Below are 6,246 nucleotides of genomic sequence, written 5' to 3' on the forward strand. Positions count from 1 at the left end.
GATAGCTAGATCATGGCTTAATGACAAGAAAATATCATGAATTGCACATCAAGTACAAAGGGTGTGCATAGTTTGTGAATATAGTTAGTTCACATGATGCACTTTTCTACGGCGGAGTAACAAAAGGTTCCACAATGTATCATCATCTACCAAAGACCGAGAAAAAAAAAGATAAATACAACGTTCATGTAACATGGAATTTTTTCTTCGAAAAAGGAAATTTCGTACAACAGAGAATAAAATTTGTCAGAAGGATAGATGAAGTCAGAGCAACTTTTCTTGAAGTAGAATATACTTCTCAAAGTCCAACAAGCTACTTGATGTGCAGCAACCCGTAGTTGGATGGTTAGAAGGATGATTGTACTCCTAACCCATCCTAGATAGACCTCAGATTTGACACCTTGTGTATCTCATTAAGGTGAAATATTCTTTTGTGGCATCAGTATAACTCTGCAATCTCGAAACTCTTTGACTCTGTTCTTTAGCAGACATTTGCGCTTATGAGCGTGTGGGATGACGATATAATTGTGTTTATGTGTCAACATTAAACTCGGTGTCTACAAGAAGCTAGAGGCACACTCCCGTGTCAACATTTCCATACGCATTTGTATTTTTCTTTTAAACCCCCGAAAAAGAGCAACACAAGACATACAGATGAATATTCTTTGGGTCATTCCGCCTGGGTAAGGGGTCACCATATTTGACACGAGAATGAAGGATAAGATTACATCACTGCAACGTTCATCACACCCGGTATATGGTTAGAAACCTGTACTCGACGACGGTGAACACGATGCATGCTATTAGTAATTGACAATGATCATGTATAGTACATGAAGTATTCTGTCCTAGCTGAGATCCTAGCTAAGGAGACCGGCAAGCTATATATATCCACTCTAATCACCAGCCTTGCCACCATCACCCGGACTAAGAGCCCAATCCTAGCAGCAGCAACTAAGGTTACCTGGCCACTGTTCTCTCGTTTATTCATTGTTTCGTACTCCAACTTTATAATTAATATAAGTTAAAGTGTGAGTGTGTTGAGAATTTATTGGCATCGATTGATCTTTAATTTCAGATCATGGGAGATGTCGATACGAAGCTGATGGACCAAATGGCGCTGCGGCTGCCGGACCGGTCGAAGACGTTGTGGCCGGAGCTGGTGGGCTACGATGCCATTGCCGCTGGGATCCTCATCCTCAGAGACAGGCCCGACGTGCACGTCAAGTACTTCACTGTCGGTGGGGCTCCTCCATCGCCAGGGGAACCTAAACGCGTCATCGTCTTTACAGACGGCCAGATCACCGTCGTCTTCCCACCATTCGTCGGCTAGCTATTGACCGACCTACCTATCCTACCTAGCCTATGGTGCAAGCTAGGTCTATATGAATAACGGTGGAGATAGTACACTTGTCACATCCTATGCATATCCTACATGCATGGTGGTCCTATAGGTACGTGCAGGATTGTCCAACATCCTATTTGTGTACCAAAGTACTAGTATAAGTACTCCTTTCGTAAAGAAATATATGAGTGTTTAGATTGCCATGAGTTCATTCTGAGCTCACACTACTAGGAAAAGGGCTATAGATGGAATGACCATTAATAACGCACCAGACATGTGGTGCGCCATTAGTGTGAAAGACACTAATGGCGCATCAGACAAACGGTGCGCCATTAGTAACAATTTTTTTTATTTATTTTGCCAGACATACTAATGGCGCACCAGGACATAGTGCGCCATTACTAGTTGTAACTAGTAATGGCGCACCAGCAACATAGTGCGCCACTAAAATATTTTTTTTTTACTTTTTTGCAAAACTACTAATGGCGCACCTGGTGCAGTGCGCCATTACTAGCTTAAACTAGTAATGGCGCACTGCTCCCCGTGCGCCATTAGTGTATATTTCATGGACACTTGATCTCGATCCCCCTCCATCTCGATCGCTATCCCACCTCGCCAGATCTGGTCCCCCTCGCCGCCGAGCACCCCCTGCACCCTCTACCCCGCTCCACCGGGCGCCGCCGCCGACCCCCTGCACCCTCCCCCGCTCCACCGCCGACGACGACCCACCGCACCCTAGCTCCCCTGCTCCACCGCCGCCGACGACCCACCGCACCCTCCCCGGCCCGCTCCACCGCCGCCGACGATCCCCCGCACCCTCCCCCGCTCCACCGCCGCCGACGACCCACCGCCCCTCCCCGGCCCGCTCCACCGCCGCCGCCGACCCCCCGCACCCTCCCCGGCCCGCTCCACCGCCGCCGCCGACCCCCCGCACCCTCCCCGGCCCGCTCCACCGTCACAAATTATTACTGTTTTTGTAAAAAATTGTTACTGTTTCATATTCATATTCATTTTCTAAAAAATTTATTAGATGCAACAAAAAATAATAAAAAAATTACTTATGGCGCACCTATGGCTGGTGCGCCATTGCTACATAAATTTTTTTTACTAATGGCGCACCCGTCGTGGGTGCGCCATTGCTATGTAAAAAAAACATTCTAATGGCGCACCGCTTCGGGGTGCGCCATTAGTAAGTTTCCCCCCTTAGCTAATTCCTCCCCTCTCCCTCGCCAGTCCACCCGCGCGCTCACCTGACCCACGACGCCGCCGCCCCGACCCCCGCTGGACTCCACCCCCGTCGCCCCCGCGCCCCCGTGCCCCCCACCACTGCAGCTCCCCCGCGCCGCCGCCCCCGCCCCCCCGCGCCCTCCCCCGCGCAGCCATCCCTTCGACGCCGCCGCCGCCGCCGACCCCGACCCCGACCCCAACCCCGACCCCGACCCCTCCGGCGACCGGCCGCGCCCGCCCAGGTACCTCTCCTCCTTCCTCCTTCCTCCTTGTCCAGCGGCCCGCCGCCCCGACAGCATCTCCAGCAGCACCTCTGAGCAATTTGCTCCACTTGTTCATGCAAGCTAGTAAAACTGTTGTTCTTCTTCTTGCTCCTGTGATGGATTTTCTGAACCTTACATTCGTTCCTGCACTAGTACTTCTTCTGCTCTGTTTAAAACTGCTCTTCTCTTTTTGTATTAGTCTCAGATAAGCAAGCATGATGCAATTATGATCTAGGCAACCGCAGATAAGTAGTAGGAGTAACTATGTTTGTAAATCAAAATTGCTTCACTCCTCGTGATAATCTACAGATTCAAGTTGTGGCAAAAAAATGTTCTGTCTATTTACAGTGTGGAGTATACAGTTATTACAGTGTCAATGTTGATGATTTACATGTGTGGAGTAGTCATATTTTTCTTTGAAATCTAAGTGCAATTTCTCTGTCTTGTTGCTAACTGAATTTACAGTACTAAGTGGTCTCTAAATTCTGCAGTATTTATGTTCATGACTTTACTGAACTATGTTGTCTTTTCTAACAGTGCCTTCATTTAAATAGTTATATTTTAGCTTCATGGTTCTGTGTAATTTGTGCCTTGATTTTCTGTCATCTCTGAATTTTGCTGTTCCTGTGCTTGCTACTCCTTAATTCACACATGTACAGGAGGTACAAGAGGTTAAATTGAATCTAACCCTCCAATGTTATATGTTTTGAACTCCTTCCTGAAATCCCTTCTATTATTTTTATCCCAAACAAGTACCCAGGTTTATAAAGATCTAGTGAGCATTGCCAGTGTTGGGGAGGGAGTGATCTGAATTGGTTTATGTGACTCATCCTCATTAACTTTTCTCTCTAACCTTTTTTACAGTACAAATAAATTGTTCCTTCTTCTGTATTTGACCACTGTTTATTGTGGTTTTGATTTTGTTACAGTGTTCTCAAGTATAACAACATAGTGGGATCATTTGTCAACATAGTGGGATCATTTTGCAGATTCCAGCAAACAACATAGTGGGATCATTTGTCAAGGCCAGCATCGGAGTCCTAATTTACAGGTATAAATAGATAAAAGATTCAGAGTGTAGCTCTTTGTGCTCCCTGCATCCTTTTTCTGAGCTGTTTGTGCTCCCTGCATCTTTCAGCTCTCATTTTCAGTGGAGTTGTTGAATTATATGCTCTTATTGGACATGTTTTACGTGTTGATCCATCAATTGCTAGTTTGCTGGGTTTTGTCTGCGACCATCGTGTCGTGATGATTTTGCAGGTACCCCGAGAGGCCCTTGAGTTTGCCGGAATGTCGATTAACTTCCGTTCCGGCAAATTCGGGTACTCCATATGTCCTATTTTCAGCAAAGGTCATGCTGAAATTTTCCGTGAATTTTAGCATGACTTTGCTAAAAATAGGACATATGGGGCACTTCCGACTAATGCATGGGCCGGGGTATCTTAGTACTTAATTAAGTAGGATCAACTGCCTCTTGTGTTATTCATATAGAAGTGTGATATCTACTCATAGTTATTACTAATGTCAGTTGCTCGTCATCGATAAACCCTAATCTGGTAGGATGAACTACTAAAAAAGCCCATACCACATATCCTATTTGGATGGGCGTGTTTTCACCACACCGTGGATTATCTTATTGGACCCAACAGAGATGATGTAGTTTTGAATTATGAACATAGGAAATGTCGTCATCGGACGACGAAAGTCTCTCGGGGGAGTGCGACTGGTGCCACGACGGTCGAGGTCTGTGCGACAGGCCTCACCTGGACGATGATCGGCGCTTCAGCATTAAGCTCGAGGAGACCTTCGAAGTTGAAACAGTACGCAACGACGACAAGTGTTTTTTTCATAATTAAGCATGACTTCAACTATTCCAACGTGTAATTTCATCTTTTACAATTCGAGTATAGTTTATCCCATGCCATGCAAGACGCTATGTCTTGGAGAGGATGGATTTTGAAGATCATGAAAATTTTGAAACGAAGAAAATTCACCTAAGGACACATCATGATGTGGATTTTGAAGTAAATCTGTATAATGCTGAGAGCGTAACCCATTTTGGTTGCAAAAATTGGGAAGCATTTTGCAAGATGTATGGTTTTGATGAGGGTATGCTTGTCACCATGGATCTTGGTGATCCTGGCATCGACCAAGACAATATGGACATTTGGGTCCTTGTTGATACGCCTCCAGTTCTACCGCTATGTGAGTTTCTCAAACATAATTAATTATTAACTAATCTATATTGTTTATTTCAAAATAGTTGACAACTTATTTCCATTGACAGCTTATTTTGATTGTTCAAAAAATGTGCGGAAAATGGTAGACAAAACCCACTACACCGATGGCTCCGAGTTAACTTATCAGGAGAAAAATCATCTGGTCGGATTTTGTACTGATCTTGAGAATTACAATATCTACAATCAAAATCCTCAACATTATGGTCAATACGTGCCACTAGTGCACGTGTTGAACTACGGTAACTACCATGGAGATACCCTGGTAAGATTTTTTACTATTACGACATCCATGCATCTTTTGCATACTTCTAAAACTAGTACATCATTGCTAACTATGAAGTTATTACTATGTTTTTCAACAGAGAATCCCAGAGGATTGTGTGCCTCATTTGATGTATCAGAATGGCAGCCTTCAAGTTTTGAACTTATATCCAGGTCATCCTACAAATCTCAACTGTCCATACCGGATTTCTAGAAGAAGTGGAGACATGCTAATCAGAGAATGGAAAAAATGTATGGACAGTCGTAAGGAGGTTCAAAAGGAAGCGCCGCGCAAGAATTGGAGACAGGATGATCTCCATTCTCCATAATGGAGAGTCAGGGTCTATATTGTTTTATGCTATTTTTACCTTAAATAGGGTATTTTAGGTCCTGCCTAATACTGATGATCATGTGCTAAGAACAATTAAGTAGGGTTGGTTCGATGACTATCAGGATGATGATCGTATGACTTGTTATTAATAACGAGTAGAAGTTGTATGATGATGATTAGTAGGACTTGTTAGGATTAGTATTAATTTCGACAAACTCGCTACTCGCGGTCTCGAGACTTGTAATGTTCTATCTTTGTTCGGTCTTTTGATTTCGGAGACTAATATGATGAATTGTATTCGGAGACTAATCTTCTGTTGTATTCGATGAATCTGCTGTTGCTGTGTGGTGCTGTTTATATTCTGTCCAATAATATATTTTGTAATCTGTGCAAATATCAGAAAAGAAAAAAAATCCCTAATATACATACTAATGGCGCATCACCCAGACGTGCGCCATTAGTATGCCAAAGGATACTAATGGCGCATCACCCACCAGTGCGCCATTAGTATGGCAAAGCACATGCCCACTAGGAGGCATACTAATGGCGCACCGGGGCCTATACTAATGGCGCACTGCC

Source organism: Aegilops tauschii, chromosome 6 (assembly GCF_002575655.3).
Source record: "Aegilops tauschii subsp. strangulata cultivar AL8/78 chromosome 6, Aet v6.0, whole genome shotgun sequence".
Classification (NCBI taxonomy): Eukaryota; Viridiplantae; Streptophyta; class Magnoliopsida; order Poales; family Poaceae; genus Aegilops; species Aegilops tauschii.